Source organism: Camelus dromedarius, chromosome 10, assembly GCF_036321535.1.
Source record: "Camelus dromedarius isolate mCamDro1 chromosome 10, mCamDro1.pat, whole genome shotgun sequence".
Lineage (NCBI taxonomy): Eukaryota > Metazoa > Chordata > Mammalia > Artiodactyla > Camelidae > Camelus > Camelus dromedarius.
Window position 1 is genome coordinate 10389445 of NC_087445.1, and position 22158 is coordinate 10411602.

General features: G+C 42.3%; 2 long non-coding RNA genes across 9 annotated transcripts in view; one reads left to right on the forward strand and one right to left on the reverse strand.

Moving 5' to 3' along the window:
- LOC116152582 (uncharacterized) overlaps positions 1 to 20321 on the reverse strand; it is a 37638-nt gene extending 17317 nt beyond the window's left edge. Inside the window, exons 1-4 of one of the 7 annotated variants that reach the window (XR_010382605.1) lie at positions 20184 to 20296; positions 10444 to 10513; positions 10254 to 10322; positions 1192 to 1242 (exon numbers count right to left, since the gene is read on the reverse strand). This is a non-coding gene — a long non-coding RNA (uncharacterized LOC116152582). Of the gene's footprint in view, positions 1 to 1191; positions 10323 to 10443; positions 10514 to 20183 lie in introns of all 7 variants that reach the window. The other 6 variants (XR_010382603.1, XR_010382602.1, XR_010382601.1 and 3 more) reach the window with 6 other exon arrangements.
- A 135-nt stretch (positions 20322 to 20456) lies between these two features.
- Positions 20457 to 22158, forward strand: part of LOC116151285 (uncharacterized) — an 826846-nt gene continuing 825144 nt past the window's right edge. For both annotated transcript variants that reach the window (XR_010382609.1, XR_010382610.1), the window contains exon 1: positions 20457 to 20625. This is a non-coding gene — a long non-coding RNA (uncharacterized LOC116151285). The remainder of the gene's footprint in view (positions 20626 to 22158) is intronic.

Consider the following 22158-nt stretch of genomic DNA (forward strand, 5'->3'; position numbering starts at 1 on the left):
GCACTGCTTTCTCTGCATTCATTGCTTTACGTGATTCTAGTACATGTTCTAAAAACAACTGCTCACTTGAATGACAGGTGCATATGTTGATGGATAAACTCAACATGAATGCAACAGGTCCATGCAACAGGTCAATGAGCAAGAAGTGAAGAAAATAAGGGTTTCAGATAAATTAGTTCAAAAGGGGTTTTTTAACAAGACTACAAATGCTCTTGGCTGGCCTTAGCTCTCCAAAAGATTTAAACTGGCTGGGAAACAATGCAATGTGGTTACCAGTTAACACTGTTATTCAATTCTGTATAAATCTTTTAAAATAATTATTACAACCTAAAGTCAACCTGGTAACAGCACTACAACACAGTACAGACCTGCCCTGAAAAACAATAATATGCCCAACTGACATCTGGCCCTGTATCATTTCATAATGTTAATTCACCCCACCTGTCCCATCTCCACCTCCCCATGCTACATCCTCCCCTCCCCCCAAAAATCTAATTTGTGCAAGAAATGTCAGGCTTATTCTATCTGAGAGCTTCAAAAAAGAAAGATACACAACATGTAACCAGGTTCAAATATTTTGGGCAAACCCCCCTCAGAAAAAAGGAATAACCAAAATAACCAAAAAGTAAAGAAGGTGCCTAAAACATAATACAGACATGCACACCAAGAGAGGATCTACTAGGTCAAGAGAAAGTCTTTAATAATAATAATAACAATAATAATATTAGTAGCCTTAATAGTCCTTTCTTTTAGTACTGGAATTCTATCCTTTCAGATTCTATTAAGTAATCAATAACAACAGTCCAGATCAGTTCAAATTTACATTAATTTGTTTAATATCTCACATGTCTAAGCCATTGTGCTAGACAATATGAAGAATATAAAGAGGAAAGGGTGTAGTTCTTGTGTGGATGTGGAGTTAACACAGTCACAGAGCTGGGTATACAGATACAATAGTTCTTAAAAGGAGGATTTAATAAATACTGAATGTATATTTAATCCCAAAGTCACTGATCTCTCTCTATTTCACTGAAGTGAATACAGGGGAAGAAATGAGCCAAGGGTTCATGGAAAATGGGCCAAATGAAATAGGCAGAGATGCAAGACACAGAAGTGGGTAGAGAAATAAGCTATATAAATGCACACAGGGAGGGAGGAATTCTTCAGAACATTATAGAATGAGAGGCACACCTGCTGACTGTAAGACAACCGGGCTTCTCTCCTGCTGTTTCTAACTTTTAACTTCCCTCCACATGAAAGAGAACACACACTCGTTAGAAGATCAATGTTACATCTTGAATATACATATATGTAGCATTTGAGCTCTAGGAATAATAAAGTGTGCCATTTTCTGCTGGGAGAGCTGTAAAGGTTTTGAACTTGACTCAGAGTTGAAAAGTCTCTCCAGAGAAGCTTTCAAATGTTCAGAATTCATGACATAGTTTTCCTCTAAATGTGAACAGAAATCCCAAAGGGGAAAAACCAAAATAAATCAATCAATAGGAGGGTGGGAAAAAGAGTGGACCAGTTAGTAAGATGGTGTTAGAAACCTGGTAGTTTGATAAATTCAATTTTCTGGGCATACACAGTACAGAGGAAGAACAAATGGGACAGGCCAAGGAGAGCAAACTTGTTAAGCTATTACACAAAACATACATGCAGAGGAGTGTTTATTATAAAACTGTAAGATTAATTTTAAAGGTTCTTTGTTTCTACAGTTTCCTTCCAGGATCCTGGGAGAGGCTCTAACAATGTGTTCATATGATCATACATCTTGAAAAATTTGCAAAATAAGTTTGTTAACCAAAGTTAGTTAAGATAACAAACTTATGGTTATGGAGGCAGTGGAAGGGGGTGGGAAGGGATAAATTGGGAGTTTGAGATCTGTAGATACTAACTACTATATATAAAATAGATAACAAGTTTATACTGTATAGCACAGGGAACTGTATTCAATATCTTGTAGTAACTTATGGTTAAAAATAATATGAATACAAATAGCTATATGTTCCTATATGACTGAAGTATTGTGCTATACACCAGAAGTTGACAGAACACTGTATACTGACTTAAGTCCAATAAAAAATATACTCTAAAAATTTTTTTAATAAAATAAAAAAGTGAGACTTGAGGAAGGAAAAAAAATCACTATCTCTTTCCTTTCCAAGTTATCCTCTGTGACAAGTCTCTTCCTGTCAAATCAGGCAGCTATTTGGTATGACCTCAATCATTACTGGGATCTAGCCAGAAGGAGGTTGAGTTGCAGACCGGTTTTAGAAGGATGGTATCTGTGATTCCCAGTTACTTCTTCATAACCAGTTAACTTATTTCTAGCTCTTTCAGGGTAGCAAATACATCTGGCATATTTATCTACCTACTCAGTTTTTCATCCAATTTTGTATTTACAATTTTATTTTATTTTGCTTGAAAAGGTCCCCAGTATTGTATAAGCTTCATGACCCACAAAACCCTGGATGAAACATAATTCCTGGAATGGAGAAGTCGGTCACTGACTTGAAGGCAAAGAACACAGATTCCAAATCAATATGGTATAAAAACTGAGACAACATGACAGTATTAATAACTCAGTGAGGAATGAGGAGACCTAATTTCTTACCCCAGAACTGTTTAATAGTCATAATAATTTCATCTCTTTTGCATTATCTGTAAAAATGGGAAGGTTAATCTAACTCATGATTCCCAAACACCAGTTCAAATTGGTGTTCATTCATAACAAAGTTTGAAAGACAATTCATTCCTTCACACATGACTAGAATATTCATTCAACATCTACTATATGTCAGAAACTTCTAGGCACCAAGGTTATATGGACTATGTCTTCCTGCAGCTGAGAGCCTAGTTTTTTGTTTCGTTTTGTTTTGTTGGTAGGGCTGGAGTGTAGAAATGTTAAGCAAATATCACAGAAATGCACACAGAATTGCATATTGCATCTAAGTACTACGAACATGAAGGAAAAAGAGCCACTGGAGAACAGAGTAATTAACTTCTGAAGGACAGATAAGGCTTCTCTAAGAAAGTGCCATTTAAGCTGAGATACGGATAAGCCCAACGTAAGCAATGATGATGAGGGATTAAAAAAGGCTGAGAGCCTATCAGGCAAGTGGCAAAGTACGAACAACATCCTGAAGTGGGGCAGAAACACAGCTCACAAGAGCAGTGGTCTCCAAATTTTATTTTGATCATGTATAATTGGATAAAAAATTTTGACCACACTACAATGTTTGTTTGTTGTTTGTGTATTTATTCATAAATAGTATATATACACTGTTTATTTATATTATGTGTATAATACAAAAATAACAAAAATATAAATGTTTAAATGTTAACATGAATGGTACAGGGAGAGTTTCCACTCTCTCAAAAAATTAGCAGTATTAATTTGTAATTTAATTCAGCACTTTTTTTTTTAAACATTTTTTATTGATTTATAATCATTTTACAATGTTGTGTCAAATTCCAGTGTTGAGCACAATTTTTCATTCATACATGGACATATACACACTCATTGCCACATTTTTTTCTCTGTGAGCTAACATAATATTTTGTGTATATTTCCGGGTGCTATACAGTATAATCTTGTTTACCTATTCTACAATTTTGAAATCCCAGTCTATCCCTTCCCACCCTCCACCCCCCTGAAAACCACAAGTCTGTATTCTCTATGAGTCTATTTCTGTCCCGTATTTATGCTTTTTTTTGTATGGTGTGTTTTTGGTTTTTAGAGTCCACATATGAGCGATCTCATACGGTATTTTTCTTTCTCTTTCTGGCTTACTTAGAATGACATTCTCCAGGAGCATCCGTGTTGCTGCAAATGGCATTAAGTTGTCGGTTTTTATGGCTGAGTAGTATTCCATTGTATAAATATACCACACCTTCTTTATCCAGTCACCTGTTGATGGACATTTAGGCTGTTTCCATGTTTTGGCTATTGTAAATAGTGCTGCTATGAACATTGGGGTGCAGGTGTCATCCTGAAATAGATTTCCTTCTGGATACAAGCCCAGGAGTGGGATTCCTGGGTCATATGGTAAGTCTATTCCTAGTATTTTGAGGAATCTCCACACTGTTTTCCATAGTGGCTGCACCAAACTGCATTCCCACCAGCAGTGTAGGAGGGTTTCCCTTTCTCCACAGCCTCTCCAGCATTTGTCATTTGTGGATTTTTGAATGACGGCCATTCTGACTGGTGTGAAGTGATACCTCATTGTAGTTTTGACTTGCATTTCTCTGATAATTAGTGATATTGAGCATTTTTTCATGTGCCTTTTGATCATTTGTATGTCTTCCTTGGAGAATTGCTTGTTTAGGTCTTCTTCCCATTTTTGGATTGGGTTGTTTATTTTTTTTCTTATTGAGTCGTATGAGCTGCTTATATATTCTGAAGATCAAGCCTTTGTTGGTTTCATTTGCAAAAATTTTCTCCCATTCTGTAGGTTGTCTTCTTGTTTTACTTATGGTTTCCTTTGCTGTATAGAAGCTTGTAAGTTTCATTAGGTCCCATTTGTTTATACTTGCTTTTATTTCCTCTAGGAGAAAATTTTTGAAATGTATGTCAGATAAAGTTTTGCCTATGTTTTCCTCTAGGAGGTTTATTGTATCTTGTCTTATTTTTAAGTCTTTGATTAATTTTGAGTTGATTTTTGTATATGGTGTAAGGGAGTGTTCTAGCTTCATTGATTTACATGCTGCTGTCCAGTTTTCCCAACACCATTTGCTGAAGAGACTGTCTTTATTCCATTGTATATTCTTGCCTCCTTTGTCAAAGATTAGTTGACCAAAAGTTTGTGGGTTCATTTCTGGGCTCTCTATTCTGTTCTATTGGTCTATATGTCTGTTTTGGTACCAATACCATGCTGTCTTGATGACTGTAGCTCTATAGTATTGTCTGAAGTCCAGGAGAGTTACTCCTCCAGCCTTTTTCTCTTCAGTAAAGCTTTGTCAATTCTAGGTCTTTGATGGTTGCATATAAATTTTATTATGATTTGTTGTAGTTCTGTGAAATATGTCCTGGGGAATTTGATAGGGATTGCATTAAATCTGTAGATTGCCTTGGGCAGTGTGACCATTTTAACAGTATTGATTCTTCCAATCCAAGATCATGGGTTATCTTTCCATTTTTTAAAGTCTTCTTTAATTTCCTTCATCAATGGTTTGTAGTTTTTTGTATATAATTCTTTCACCTCCTTGATTAGATTTCTTCCTAGGTATTTTATTACTTTGGGTGCTATTTTAAAGGGGATTGTTTCTTTACTTTCTTTTTCTGTTGATTCATCAATAGTGTAAAGAAATGCAACTGATTTTTGAACGTTAATTTTGTAACCTGCTACCTTGCTGAATTCTTCAATCAGCTCTAGTAGTTTTTGCGTGGACCTTTTAGGGTTTTCTATATATAGTAACATGTCGTCGGCATATACTGATACTTTTACCTCTTCTTTTCCAATTTGGATCCCTTTTATTTCTCTCTCTTGCCTGATTGCTGTGGCTAGGACTTTCAGGACTATGTTGAATAGGAGTGGTGATAGTGGGCATCCTTTTCTTGTCCCAGATTTTAGTGGGAAGCTTTTGAGTTTTTCACCATTGAGTACTATGCTGGCTGTAGGTTTGTAATATATAGGTTTTATTATGTTGAGATATGTTCCCTCTATACCCACTTTGGCAAGAGTTTTTTTTATCATAAATGGGTGTTGAACTTTATCAAATGCTTCTTCTGCATCGATTGAGATGATCATGTGGTTTTTGTCCTTTCTCTTGTTGATGTGATGTATTACACTGATTGATTTGCATATGTTGAACCACCCTTGTGTCCCTGGGATGAACACCACTTGGTCATGATGTATAATCTTTTTTATGTGATGTTGGATTCTATTTGCTAAAATTTTGGTGAGGATTTTGGCATCTATGTTCATCAGTGATATTGGCCTATAATTCTTTTTTTGTAGTGTCTTTGCTTGGTTTTGCTATCAGGGTGATGGTGTCTTCATAGAATGAGTTTGGGAGTAGTCCCTCATTTTCAATCGTCTGGAAGAGTTTGAGAAGGACTGGTATGAGTTCTTCATTGTATGTTTGGTAGAATTCCCCGGTGAAGCCGTCCGGTCCTGGACTTTTATTTGTAGGGAGGTTTTTAATTGCTATTTGTATTTCCTTTCTAGTGATCGGATTTTTCAAGTGGTCAGTTTCTTCTTGATTCAGTCTTGGTGGACAGTATATTTCCAGAAACTTCTCCATCTCATTTAGGTTATCCAGTTTGGTTCCATATAGTTTTTCATAATATTCTTGTAAGACATTCTGTATTTCTATTTTATTTGTTGTAATTTCTTCATTTCCCTTTCTTATTTTGATAATTTGTGCTGTCTCTTTTTTCTTCTTTGTGAGTTCAGCCAGAGGTTTGTCAATTTTATTTACTTTTTCAAAAAACCAGCTTTTGGTTTGGTTGATTTTTTTCTATGGTCTTGTTATTCTCTATTGTATTTATTTCCTCTCTGATCTTTATTATTTCCTTCCTTCAGCTGCTTTTTGGGGCTTTTTGTTCTTCTTTTTCTCATTCATTCAGGTGGTGGGTAAAATTGTTTATTTGAGATTGTTCTTCTTTTTTGAGGAAGGCCTGTATCGCTATAAGCTTCCCTTTGGCACTGCCTTTGCTGTGTCCCATAGATTTTGAGTGGTTTTGCTTTCATTGTCATTTATCTCAAGATATATTTTAATTTCAGCTTTGATTTCCTCATTGACCCATTGTTTTTTCAATAACATATTGTTTAATCTCCATGCTTTCCTTTTTTTCTCCTTTGTTTCTCTGTTGTTGATTTCCAGTTTCATGGCATTGTGGTTAGTAAAGATGCTTGAGATAATTTCTATCTCCTTAAAATTGTTGAGGTTTCTTTTGTGCCCAAATACATGATCGATCCAAGAAAATGTTCCATGTGCACTTGAAAAGAATGTATATCCTATTTTGGGGGGATGTAATGCTCTGAAAATATCCACCAAATGTAGTTTTTCTATTGTATTATTTAATTTCTCTGTTGCCTTGTTTATTTTCTGTCTGGAAGATCTGTCTAGTGATGTTAATGCAGTGTTAAAATCTCCAACTATGATTGTATTCCCATCAATATCCCCCTTTATCTCTGTTAGTAATTCTTGTATGTACTTAAGTGCTCCTATATTGGGTGCATATATATTAATGAGTGTAATATCCTCATCTGGTATCACTCCTTTAATCATTATAAAAGTCCTTATTTATCTTTATGCCCTTTGTTTTAAAGTCTATTTTGTCTGAAATCAGTACTGCAACATCTGCTTTTTCGGCTTTTCCATTTGCATGGAATATCCTTTTCCATCCTTTCACTCTCAATCTATATTTGTCCTTCTCCCTAAAGTGGGTCTCTTGTATGCAGCATATTGAAGGTTCTTGCTTTAGTATACAGTCTGCCACTCTATGTCTTTTGACTGGAGCATTTAGTCCATTAACATTTACAGTAATTAATGCTAGATGTGTGTTTATTGCCATTTTGAACTTATCTTTTTAGTTGAATTGGTATATCCTCTTTGTTCCCCTTTGATCTTTCTCCCCCTTCTGGGACCCCTATTATGCGAAGATTGAGATGCTTTATATTATCCCATAGTTCCCTTATGCTATTTTCATTTTTTTTTATTTGTTTCTCTTGTAGCTCTTCTGAATGGGTGCTTTCTATTGTCCTATCTTCTAGGTCACTAATTTGTTCCTCTTCATTATCTAGTTGGCTTTGCACAACTATTAGATCATTCCTCATCTCAGTCAATGAGTTTACCCATTCTACTTGGCTCTTCTGTATAGCTTCAATTTCATTTTTGACATATTTTATATCTCTAAACACTATCTCTTTTAATTCCTTCAGCACTTTGATCACTCCTTTTTTGAAATCTTGATCTAGTAGGCTATTGATATCTATTTCATTGATCTTTCTTTCAGAGGATTTCTCTTGTTCTTTTAATTGGGAAAGGTTTCTCTGCTTCTTCATCTTGCTCATACCTCTCTGGCACTGTGGTTTATGGAGTATCAGTTATCTGTTTGGTCCTTAAGGAGTTTATCTAGCTAATGCCTATTTAGAAACAAGACTTAGGAATAAAAGAAAAAAAATAAGAGAGAGAAAGAATTTTAAAGAAGGGAGAAAGAAGGTTTGAAAACAGTGTGTAATGAATAAAGAAGAGTGAGTTGAAGCAGAATATCAATCGGGTTGAGACGTCCTTTTAAAACCTTTAACAAAAAGGGGAAAAGGTGAAAAGATGTATTTGAAACCTGTGTCTAATCAATAACAGGACATCAAAACCCAAGAGAAATAGAAATGAATTAAGAAGTTAAAATTAAGAGGGTAGTAGAAAACAGAACAGGTAAAAACAGATTTAAAAAAAAAGGGGGAGGGATGTCGGTGTTCTCCTGGATTCTGTGTGCTTTTAATGTGAAGTCTTTCTGTCTTCATCCTGTTTTGGAAGCTCAGCTTGCTGTTTCCAGAGGCTCTCCATTGGCACCCTCTTCTGTGCTGCTCCCAGTACCTGTCGGCAAGCAGATCGCGCCTCCTCCTAAAACGGGGTCAGGTGCAGCTCTGCTTTGCTGTGGACGGGCGGGTCACTGCCCCTCCCAATGCCGCAGTCAGATGTTGCAGACTGGCCAGGTAGGAGGGTGGGTCACACCCCCTCCCAACACCGCGGTCAGGGGCTGTGTTCCTGCCTGAAATGCGGGGGGCCACTACCCCTCTCCTGGCACCGGTAGCTCTGCTGCTCTTTGTGGCTGCACGCTCCGCCCTGGTCGGCACTCCACAGATGGGCTCAGGGAAGACCTAGGGACAGCCTTGTCCCTGCTCCAGGCCAAAACTCATCTCCTTGTTTGTCTTTGTGGAGCAAGTTCTCTGAGGGACCTGGATGGAAGGATCCTATCTGCCTCGGGCTGTAGACAAGTCTCAGTCTGGCCTCTGATGTTGCTAAGCCCTTCAGTGTGGATGCAGGTTTTGCCCCTGCCCCCACGTGGATGCCAAGCGCTGGAGGATATGGCGGCTGTGCCTGAGGCCCCTCCCTCTTCCCCTGAAAACTTTCTGCGGGTTTTCAGAGATGGGGGTATGCACCCTTTCCCCCAGGGCACATCAACCGTGTTGTTTTATGGAGGGCCCAGGTTGTTCTGCCCTGTACACCCACAGCCATGGCACGCAGCCCCTTGCAGTCCCCCGGGGCTGCCTCAATGCAGCCACCCCCTTCCTCCGCCTGGCTCAGGCAGCCTGGCCCTGCCCACAGCTGCCGGCCCGCATCTCAGGCTGGGTTTCGGGGGGATGCTCTGTGCCCGTTTAACTTACTTCTGTCAGTGAAGAGCTGCTCCGTATAGATCTAAGCCTTGGAAGCTCCCCCTCCGTTCCACTGGCCTCTCAGTTGGAGAGAGGAGACCCAGCGAAGGAGCACGGCCAGTCCTCCTTTGCCACTCCCTCCCTGCAGGACCCGCCCCACTCTGCTTTGCCTTTTGTTCTTTCTTTTTTCCTTTTCTCCTACCAGATTATTGGCGTCTTTATCTTTTGAAGAGGGCAATGTTCTGTCGGAGTTCTGCAGGTGCTCTGGTTGGCTGAGTGGGTCTGTGGATGTGGGTCTTGGTGCATTTGTGGGAGAGGGTGAGCTGCAAGCGTCCTTCTACTCCGCCATTTTCTCTCTTCCTCCAGTAACAGCGTTTTACTAGTATAGAGTTAAGTTTTCATAAAGAGCAGTTGTCTTTTCTCTGTTCCCCTTTACAGAAGTTTAATAAGAATTTCTCAAAGTGTGGTCCTCCAAACACCTGTATCAAAATTTCCTCGATTCGATGCTAAAAAGGAGAATGGGGGTTCCAGAATATCCGTGTTTAACAAACAACCCAGATGATTTTCTTTCTAAATGTCCCCAACCCCTTATTCCAGTTCATTCTTCCAGAAATTATACTGAGTGCCTAATAGGCACGAGACAATTTTCTGGGTTCTAGAAATACAGCAGTACACAAAACAGACAAAAATACCTCTCTGATACTTGTGGTCACTCAAATTCATGCTCCTGGATATAATGGTATCAGAGTAAATCATAATATGTGCCATAGGACAATGTATGTGGACTAGGAATGCAGAACACTCAACCGAACCGAGAACGCCCTAACCATCAATCATAGTGGTATGCGAGTCCATGCTCACGAAGCTGTCTGGGTAATAGTATCCATCCTGATCAAATACCACTCTTGCCAAATACTCCAGACTCACCTGGTGGATGACTCCTGAGCCAGGGGGAATAATCTGCATGTTGCAAAAGGACTGAGAACCCCACTAGAACTGAAAAATAGGAAGAATGCTATGAGTACCAGACACATCTTATGCAGCTCACCTCCTAGGCACCTCTCCCTGGCATGGGACACACAAAGATTCAACTATTGGAACCAAACTCCACCCATACCTTTAAAAATTCAAATCGATCTCTGTTTCTTTCAAATTCCAAGTCTTGATTCTTCTGTAAACTGTCTGCCCTGTGAAAGAGAAAAACTAAATATATAAATTTTATGGCTTAGAGTGTTACTGATCAAATTTATTAGTGATAATAAACAAAATGGCAATTTCATCTGCAGGCTTGCTGAGTAGTATAAGCCCTCACTCACATGGGAAAGGAAAGGTAGTTAAAGAAAGTAAAAAGAATAAGCATTATTTGGTTCAAGTGATTCTTAAGATGTCTGTAAACATGGTGGGTAGAAAACATTAAGTGCATTTAAGTTAAAACTATTCTAATCTTAAAGTCTGGCTCTTAGGAACAGACTCAAGACATTTATAATGACAACAACAGCTTAAATATTTAAAGAAACCCTTCTATACTCCTTTCTCATCTGTGACCTGGTTACAATAACTCTCTGAGCTGAGCCATGTCTAGGCTGGCATTTTCATCTATTTGTGTTGGGAGAAAGGGAACCAGTGATGCCAGGAGGCACAGGAATTTACAGAAACACAGTCTCCTACCTTTCAAACAGAGGTTTATATGAAGGGTGGTGCCACCAAAGAGCATCTGTAATGCCCAGGTTATACGTCAATGTTTGCTTAAAGTCATTCAGTCCATCAGGACTGATACGGACAATGTAGGGCATGAGGAAGCTTCTCCAGAATTTTTTATAATCAAACTACACTGTTTTGAGTCAAGATAGAATAAGTCATAGTTGCAACTTTGCATGTTTAGCACACAGGAAACTCTTATAAACTGTGCCATGGATTGAGTGAATACAGAAAAGGACAGTAAAATTAATAGTTGGGACCCAAGTCTGACTTCACTAATTGATAGTTACACTGGCTGACACTATTAGGAATAGGCCACTATTTAAAATGCTTTACATGTATTTTCTCATTTAGTTGCCAAAATATCCCATTGAGTTAGGTACAACTAATATCCACATTTTTTTCAATAGGAAACTGAGACACATAGAGGGTAAGAAACTTGCTCAGGACCACACAGCTAGTAAATGGAACTGGAACTGAAACCCAGGCAGTCTGATTCCAGAGTCGATGCTCTAAATCTCTGTACCATACTGCTCCCTGTCGCAGTAGTTGCAGAAGCTGTAGCAGGAATGGCCATAGTGGTAATAACAACAGCTATCATGATGATAACAGCAGGAGCTGAAGTGTGGGATTGCTAGATATGTCGTAGGCTCCAAGTGCTTTATAGCCAGGAGCTCATGTAGTCACAGTGACAACCCCTCACGTAGATACTGCTGTTAACCCAAAGTACAGAAGAGGAAGCTGAGGCACAGACTTAGATAACTTCTCCAGGGTCAGATGCTTGTAGATTACAGCACTGTCACCTGAACCCAGGTCTGACTAGTCCTGGAGCCTCTGTCTTAACCAGTATACCCACCTTCTTCCTTCCCTTATTAATGAGCTACAGAGCTGACCTCTGCCACATGCTGGGCACATGATGGTGCAGAAGTGGCATGTGTGCTGCTCAGCTGGGGCTCAGAGGCTGGTGAGAGATGCAGACGGCAACCAGGCAACTGTACGAGAGTGGCTATCCACATCATGATGCGGGCAGTACAGGGAGCCATGGGAGCCATCAGAAAGGGCCGTGCACCAGACCAGGGAGCCAGGGGTGCCTTCTGGGAGGAAGTGACGTCAATGTAGTCTGAAGGGCAAGGGGAAGTCTGCCAGATAACAGTGGGTAGGCACTCCTTGAGAAGAAAAGGGCTAGAGGCTGTTGTCTACCCTACAAGAATACATTCAGTTATCACGCTGATTTTTGTCTTTTCTTTTGATGTGTTAGTTGCTCCTGAGAGAACCTTAGAGCAGGGGTCCACAAACTATGGCTTCAGTTATATAGTTATACGCATATAATCTTTTTCATTATAGGCTATATAACATATTGAATGTAGTGCACTTTGCTATACATTAGGACCTTGTTGTCTATCTATTTTACATATAGTAGTTTGTATCTGCTAATCCCAAATTTATCCTTCCTCCTCTTTGGTAACCGTAAGCTTCTTTTCTGTCTTTGAGTCTCTTACTTATTTGTAAATAAGTTCATTTGTATCATTTTGTTTTAGAGTCCACGTATAAATGATATATGATATTTGTCTTTCTGTCTGACTTACTTCACTTAGTATGATAACTTCTAGGTCCATTCATGTTGCTGTAAATTACATTCTTTCATTCTTTTTTTATGGCTGAATAGTATTTCAGTGTATATCCAGTCATGTGTTGATGGACATTTAGATTGTTTCCATGTCTTGGCTATTGTAAATAGTGCTGCTATGAACATTGGGGTGCATATGTCTTTTCTAATTAGAGTTTTTTCTGGGTATATGCCCAGGAGTAGGATTGTTGGATCATATGGTAATTCCATTTTTAGTTTTTTAAGGAACCTCCATACTATCCTCCATAGTGGCTGCACCAATTTACATTCCCACCAACAGTGTAGGAAAGTTCTCTTTTCTCCACACTCTCTCCAGCATTTATTATCTGTAGACTTTCTAATGATGGCCATTCAGATAGGTGTGAGGTGATACTTCATTGTAGTCGGGATTTGTGTTTCTCTGATAATTAGTGATATTGAGCATCTTATCATGTGCCTATGGTCATTTGTATGTCTTCTTTGGAGAAATGTCTATTTAGGTCTTCTGCCCATTTTTTGATTGGGTTTTGTTGTTGTTGTTGTTGTTGTTGTTGTTGTTGTTGTTGTTGTTATTGAGTTGTATGAGCTGTTTGTATATTCAGGAAATTGAGCCCTTGTCAGTTGCATCATTTGATTCAGTTTCATTCTGAATAGCTATATAGCCTTTCTGTGCCTCAGTTTCCCAGTTTCTAACATAAGGTTAGTTGATGATCTAAAAAGTTCCTTCTGAGTGAAAAAATTGTATGATTTTTTCATTCATTTATTCAACACGTAATTATGTTAACCGTCTAATATGTGTTGGGGAGCTGTTTTAGGCACTAGGGATGTGCCCTAGAATAAAACTGATAAAGCCCCCTCATGGTGCTTCCATTTCACTGGAGGGAGATTGACTAAACAAGCATGGAAACAGAATGTCAGACTGTGACCAGTTCTGTGGATAAAGCAGGACAAGGGCAGTGAGTAATGTCGGGGAGTGAAGGGTATCAGGAGATCAAAGGCCTCACTGAGATGGAGTCAACTGAGCACATCCTTGAAAGAAGTGAAGGGGCAAACTATGGCAATCTGGAGGAGGTGTCATATCATGTGCAAAAGCCCTAAGGTAGGTCTGAGGGAAAGCAAGGGGGCCACAGCCGGGTGAGTGAGGGTAGAAAATGAAAAGATAATGTGGGGAGTAGCACTCTAGTGACTCTGACTAAGGACAAACTACAGAGCACTCTCTTAACTTTACATTTGGTTTAAATTGTATATTTCCAACATCAGAATTTAGGATCAGTAAGAAATTAACTCATAATGTGACAATATTTGATCACCATTTAAAAAAGTATCTACTTCCTGAAATCTAGCCCTTCTTTTGCCCTGAACTTCATTAAGTAACACTGGACATTTTCAGGCTGTATCACAAAAATGATCATGACTCACTCAGCAGATATGCATAGTCACCACCAAACCCAATGGTCAGGATTTGGGGCATGGGGGCTGTGGCCATGGCACTGTCTGATCGAGCAGCCCCTGCCTCTTTAAGGCTCCCCTATTCCAGGCTCAGTGGCCAAGAAGGCACAGTATCATATGCAGTTACCTGACACATCCTTTAAGCTCATTTGTTAGCAGTAGCACAAACTCCAAAGAACAGAAATAGTCTTTTTATTTTTTGATATCACTGTGGGCTAATACAAACAGAATTTCAAAAAAAGTCTTGATGGACTTCAGATTTATAATTCCGGAGATGCACTGAGAAAACAAAGTCACTGTGGGGTCATGAAACATTAGTCCAGAAAGTAAAGGGAGAAGCGGGGCAGGACCCCTTCAGAACCAGGTGTCCTCACCAGCCCTTTGCTCCTGACCTCATCCTTTCCTCTTAAAGGTCAGTCCTCAGCTCCTTCTTGGAATGGGGGTCCCCTACCCTGCAGCAACCCACCGTCACCAGTGGGGCTTCACAAATGACACCTGTAGAGACCCCAGCCAAATCCTACTTCATCTAAGTCCTGGGAGCAGGGGAGTGGAGGGGTGGCAACTGTAGTGGTTATAAGCATACGGAGCAGGCCTGGTGCACAGCCACTCTTTAAGAAAGCAGCATGATTTCCTCAAGCTCCCGAATTCATTTAGTAGATCCGTGCTAATGAACTTTTCTAACTCAGATTTTAGGAATTAGAGCATCACCACGAAAGGCTGGATGTCAGGCTGCCAGAGGTCTCCTAGGGCAGCATCTCTCTCCATGAACCCACCACGTTTCTGAGGTCATCTACCCCGCCCACTTCCAGCACTGCTTGGACTCAAGAATGATGACTCATGTAATCAAGTTCCTAGAAGCCAGAGATATAAACCCACACGTTTCTTGGTTTTCTAGAAGAAAGGCAACTGCTAGCATATTTTCTGACCAGCACGTTCTTTCACTGCAGCGGTACAGCCATGTGTTTAGGAGCTAGAAAGCCACAGCCAGACTGAGAGGGAACTCAAATGCCAGTCCATCTGAATTTAAGCCCAGCTCTTAGGCAACGATGCTCTACTCCCATCTCAGGGACCAACACAGCAGCATGGCATCTACAGGCAATGGCCATTTCATTGGGTCAAAGATGTCACAAGTAATAGAGCAGCATTTGACCATGACACATCTGGTACTTGGGGCTCTCTGGATTGTCTAAGAGAAGGGACTGACGTAGATTCATTCATACATCTCACATTGATAGACACTGGTCTGACATTGATTTGACATTGATGGGATTAAGGGTTAAGAATCCCCCTTGCTCTTCAGTCACACAGAGGCAGGGTGTCAGGGAAAGAATATTCTGGGCAGAGAATATTGTACAGCATGGAAGTCTGACCCTGTGGGACTCATAAAGCAGTTCCATGTGGATGAAGGACAGGGTTCAGGATGGGCAGGGCTAAGATGAGAGGAAAAGGCAGGGGGCAGGGCCCACATCATGAGGGACCTTGCAGAAAGGTGTAGATTTATCCTGAAGACAAGGAGGAATCATTAATGGATTCTTGGCTGGATTCTTCAAGATCTGCCTTGATTTTCAGAAATCACTCTGGTAGTAGTGGGAGCTGACTTGGGGGAAGGATGCCAGATTGGTGTCAGGGAGGTAGGTTATGGTGCCATTACAGTCATCAAGTCAGAAAAAGGGGGATGGGGCAAGGGATCCCAGGGAGAGTGAAGGGAGCAGAACGGACTGAGGGTGGGTGAGGAAGAGAGGTCTGGGAGAGCTCCGTGCTCCTCATTTGGGCAAACTGGCAGAGCCAGTGATGGCAATGAGAACCTGGATGCTGGTTTTAGATGTTGTGAATTTTGGATGAAGACGTTCAGCAGGCAGCAGCATGTGTGGGCCTGGAGCCCAGGAGGTCTGGGCTGAGACAGAAGTTGGGACAGGCGCTGCGCCCAAGCACTCCATCACTGCGCAGGTGCTGCTGCTGCGGCGTGCTGAGCGCCTGATTGACACCTACTTGCTTCGTGGGGCGTGCGGACTCTAAATTTGTAGCCTATTTCTTTTACTGCAGATTTAAACCTACATCTTAAAACACAATGGGGATTACAAATTATTGTCAGAGCCACTCTTATCTACTGAGGGAAAAAAAGCATTGTAAAATCAGAGAAGACCACAAAAAGCTCCAGATAGATGTGAAAAAAATCACAATAGACCATAAAGAAAGATTTTCCTCTAAAAGAGTTGCCTTTTAATATTGTTTCAAATTAAAGCTTATTTTTGTCACAGTTCTTTCAAAGCTTTAAAACTCTTGCAAGTGAGATAAAATATTCTTGGTCCTAGGCAGTATCTGAAATTTTTCCTTTGAACATGATGCATTTTTTTTTATAATCAAAAATTTCCTCCAGTGTACTTCATCGACATAACTTAATTTAGCATCTGTTTCTTGGGCATCTTCTTTGCATTAAACATTGTTATACACTACAGGGGAAAGGCAGATAAGGAATACCTAGTTTTACATAAACATTACGTAGATTACAATCTGACAGGGAGACTCAGATAAGCAAGCAAAGAACTGTAATATGCTAAGGTTTGTAAGAGAGGTCACAGGAAAGAGGCGGCTGTAACTAGGGGGATCGGCTGTAATTAGGGGGATGCAGAAAGGCTTAACAGAAGAACTGGGACAAGGCAAGCTGGAGGACTGGAAGGCAGGAGGAGAGCAAACGCGGGAGCAGAGAAACAGGACCACATGGCAGGTGTTCAGAATACACTCAGGAGTTCAGTTGTGCTGACATTAACGTAGAAGAGACTTTGCTACAGCAGTCAGTACACGCTTGTTGCTAAAAAGACACAACAAATACTTTTTTTTGTTAGCTTATACAGTTGGAAATGAAGATGCTAACTCCTAGAAGAGGGAAAAAAGAACTGAGTTTGAGGACAGGTCTAGATGAAACAAGATTGGCCAAATGCTAATGTTCATAATTGAAGCTGAGGATTTATACTCTCCACTTCTTTGGTCTTCAATTTTCCACTGAAAGTGGCTAAAAAAAGATAAATAACAAGGGCCTACTGTATAGCACAGGGAACTATATTCAATTGTTTGTAGTAACCTGTAATAAAAAAGAATATGAAAAAGAATATATATAACCGAGTCCCTATGCTGTACACCAGACACTAACAGGACACTAAATCAAATATACTTCAATAAAAAAAAATGCTAACAATGAATGAAGGCCAGTCAGTCTGGGGAGATGGTCAGCTGATGGCTTCTCAGGTGATGGTGCTAATCCAATAAGAACTTTCTAACCTCTGGGTCAGCTGCAGGGAGAGGGCAGGGCTGAGGCTGGAGCTGACTCCACAGGGGAAAGGAGACGCTGCACAGTGTGACTGAGGTCTGTGGGTCACTGTTCTCAGTTCCCCATGCCTCTCGCTCCATACTTGTTTCCCCACTTCCCACTGGGAGAGAGGGAGCAGCTGGCATCTGCTACTGGCAAGTTGGTGGTAAATCACTCTAAGAAAAAAGGCAACTGTGTGGTCCGCAACGTACAAGTAACTAGGGGTTATTTTTGGTTGTATCAAGTTTAATACTTGTTAGAAAATTTAAAAATCAGTTGTACCCTACTACCAAGAGAAAACCACTCAGCTTTCGGCACATCCGTTGCCTCTGTCCATGCATGTGTGCGCCTGGACATACACACATGCTTTCCTCATAAAAGCAGGAACACAGGGAAGTCTTGGGTAATATGTTTTTAAATTTAAAAATTGTACTTCAAGGTATTTCATGAAACAGCATTTTGCAACATCAGTTAAGGGCTGCATGATAGTCCATTAAAGAAGATTCTCTGATCTGGTGCTTCTAACCTTGGACAGGGGCTTACATCAAACAATGCTATTCAGTAAAATGTTTTGATCTGAGAGGGCTCTCTCTCTCAATATTATTTTGAATGAATAGATACTAGTATCATATATACTAGTTCAGAAACGTGATGTGACAATTAATTTGTTTTACTGGAGCTGAGGGAGTGGTTAACCACCATTCTTCCCAGAGAAATAATCCTATCTTCCTTTACAAAGTATAGGTTTTTGGGATTTTAGTTTGTCTGTTTTCAGGTTGTAAAAGCAACGCAGGAATGCTGCAGGCCAGGCAGAAATACTGTATTACAAAGAACAAGTACAAATTCCCTGCCTGCCTTCCACCAGACTCCGCTGCCCAGAACTGGCTACTGTTAATAGTTTGGTATGTCTGTCTTGCAAACCTTCATCAGGTTATGTATGTATGTCATTTCTAGCTGGGACTTGACAGAACAAGAAGCGAAGGAAACGATACAGTGAGGGATCCCACCTACCAGACACCAGCATGCGGGACACTGGGTTCTGGCAGGGGCTGAGGAAATGCCATTCACAGGGACACACCCCTCTGAAAGTGGAAAGGGAAAGAGCCCCAAGGCTGGGGAGTCCTAGTCCAATAAACTCAAGGCTGCACAACCACAAACAGAAATGAACATGGATGAGACGAAGGCCAAAACATGCCTCCCAGTTCTTCTGGAAATCGCTTCTCCACCACTTGGAAAAGCTCCTACAACAACCCACCCCCCTGCCTCTGCTCCGACCCCCCCCACGGCATGGGCTCCCCACGGGCATCTCTCTGAACACACAGGTCCTGTGTGCCACATCACTGCTGCGACCTGGGTGCACACACAGCTCAGCTCTGCAGGCACGAAAACAACCAAAGGCATCTGAGAGCCTTGCTGGTTTTCAAGAGGCCAGCAGGGCTCACCATCTCTTAAATGGGACCTATCACTTGGTTTCCAGAGTGAGGTCAAGCTTGCTCATAACTACTAGATGTTAACACCACCGGTGCATGGGGTGGTTCACATTCACAGGAAGAATCACAAACAAGAAATAGGCCCAGTCACTTAAGCCTCTGAAGCATTTCCCACAACAGTGGTTCTCAAAGTGTGGGACAGTGGACTCTAGGGACCCACAAGGTCAAAACCAGTTTCATAATACCACGGTGCTCTTTGCCATTTTCACTCTCACGTTTTCAGAGGTATACGGTAGAGTTTTTCAGAGGCTATCTGACATGTAATACTGCAACAGACTGAATGCAGAAGCATATACGAGAATCAAGTTGCTGTCTATTAAACCTGACATTAAAAGAGATCTGCAAAAAATAGAATACAGTGCCAGTCAGTAACATTCTGTTTTGAAAATTATGGTTATTTTCACAAAAATATGTTAATGTATAATAGGTCCACCATTATTTTTAAGTGAATTACTACATACAGAAAAAACTTCTGAGTTTTAGTTATACATGGTAAATATTCAAACAGATAATCCCCCCTACACACACACAAAAAGCTCCTTAGTGTACTAACTTTTAAAAGCGTAAAGGGATTCCTGAGGCTTCCCAAAAGTTTGTCCCCGACTCCTAACCCCCATCCCCGCAACACACAAACACACACACACACACACTCTCCCTCCCCCCTCCCCACACACAACACACACACACACACAGGTGAGGAGTGTTACGTATGCTGCAGGAGAGAAGTGCCCTTCTGATGTGCTGGCTGAGTTAGGAAAGGCAGCGCGTGCTTCTTCCTGATCTCTGAATCTATTAGTATGGGCTCTGTGCCCAAACCTCCTACCCAGGGTCCCTTCCCCCTCACCCCATTTTCCCCTTGCCACTTGCTGTGGATTCCCCGATCTGTCCCCACCACTGAGGATTTCTCTTATCTGGCCACCCCCGGGCCGGCGAGGACTCCCGGGTGAGGCCGGCACGCCCTCCTCGGGGTGAGGACTCCCAGGTCAGCCGCCCCGAACAGCCTCAGGGAGGGCTGCCCCGGCGGCCGGCACAGGCTCAGCAAAGGATAGCCGTTTCCAGTCCCCGGCCCCTGTCCTTGGCGCAGCACAGACTGGAGACAGGGCGGAGGAGTCGGTTCTCGGAAACTAGTCCCCGACTCTCCCCTCGGCCATCCCTGGACGCCCCCTCCGCCCGGTCCCGGGCTGTCCTGTGCGCGGCAGCCCAGCTCCAGGAAGGTGCCGGTGGGAGCGGCGGACTGGCACCCACCCCGCCGGGGCCTGGGCGGTCGACCATCCGGCCCGGGGACGTTGGCCGGGCCGCGTCGTACTCACCGAGGACTGCACAGCGGGCTCTGACCGGAGGCCGGGAATCAGGCTGCGTGGCGCCCTCCCGTGCGCTGCTCGGCTCCAGCCGCCGCCTCCGCGCTCCTCCCACACTGTCGCCCTGGGGTCCACCGGCCGAGGGGCGGAGCCGGGGTGGGGCCGGGCGGGGGGCGGGGGCGCTGGGCCCGAGCCGCCGGGGGCCGCGGCCGAGGGGGCGGGGCGAGGTCTGCGGGCGGGAGGGAGCAGCTCGGGGTCAGCCGCCGGAAGCCGCCCGACGCCGCCTCGGGCCGGTCCTCCCCGCTGCCCGGGGCCTGCGACGCGCTCCCTCTGGGGCGTGGAGGTTGACCGCTCAGCTCGCGCTCTAGGAAATGAGCCGGAGGGGCGGGGAAGAAATGCTGCTTGTAAAAGTGACTGGCCCGTCACGGTGGAGGCTTCACTATCTGACACCCCGGTACGTGCGGCCACTTCCCCTGCCTCCCCGCTGCCCCCTAATTCCCTGTGAGGAGAGCCGAGCGAGCTGACCGGACCCCACCGCTCCCACGGTTACGAGTGCAGAGTTCACGTGTTTAATTTTTTTTTAACGTGTAACAACACTTCCTGTTGAAGACTGTTCACCCGTCAGAAGTCAGAAATGGCCGAGTTGGCACTGAGTAGGCCTTCATCTCACCTGCTTTTGATAGGTTGTTTGGAGTTGTGCCCGCTCAAGCAAATGTGAGTGCTGAGACATTTCTAGATGAAAGGTGAGTTTTCCTGCCCAATTCAGATGGCGAGTTATTGTAGTTTTCTGTCTCGAGTATCTGAATAAGCAGCTTATAAGACAAATAACTAATAGCTAATACTGATACCGACTGCTGCCAGTTACCACAGCCCTGCTCTGTTCAGAGCCCTCTGGATCTTTATATAAATTATTTAGTTCAGCTCTTCCAGTTGCCCCATGAAGTGAGGGAGATGATCCTATTTTGCAGGCATGAAATATTGCTAACAGGGCTTCCATTTTTAGGCTTGTCTGATTCCCAAGCCCACGCTTTTCTCATCATACTACACTGTAGGCCACCACTCTCCCCTAGTTATATTTAATGTTTAAATACAAACGGTTATATTTAGTTTTGAAGAAGCTATTTACTACACTTCCATTGTAGAAGACTTTCTTTCCACCCACTTCCTAAAGTCCTTCCACTCACATTCAGTGAACAAACTCCTTGAGTGCCCCCACTGCCAGAGGGTCACCACAAACCCTGAAAAATAGTAACACTGGGGTCCCCTGAGAAGTTAGGGGGAGTGCAGGGAAGGCTGAGGGGTAGAGAGAAAACACATCCAGCTAAATTTTGATTCTTCTGAGGCAGCCCTTCGGAAAGCAGAATTTCTTAGTGTTGAGTGATAACATATGTATAAAATGAGAAGTGATAATCCTTGACAGAAAAGAATTAAATCCAAGCTATAAAAGGAATTGATTTATTGGTAAACACTCTGGCCAGAAGCATGAAGGAAATAGTTCCCACATCACTCTGCTCTTTTGCTCTTGGAAATATCACCAGTGATTTGCACATCCAGTGTCCTCTCTTCTGTTCTTGCCCTTGCTCACTGCTCTGTGGTATTTGGCACTGGCGACAAATCTTTCGTTGAAATTTTAACCTCCTTTTGGCTTTTGAGCCCTCCGGTCTCATGATTCGCCTCTTGTCTCTTTGATCCCTCTTTCTTAGGCTTTTTCACTGTGCTTTTTCTCCTCTCATCTTACACGTAACTCCACACACGCATGGGTTCTTCTTTGTTTATTTTTTCTCTACATGAACCCCTTGCCACCTGCAGCTGAAGCCTGCTCTGTCTCTGTCCTTGACCTTAACACTTTCAGATCTCCACACCATTGGTGACAGCTGTTCCTGGGGCATCACCACCTGGGTGTTCCCAAGGCACTGGACATTATTCAGGTGTACAGTGGCAGTGCAGATCTTCTCTAGCCATCTGTCTGCCCTACCAACCCATCGTT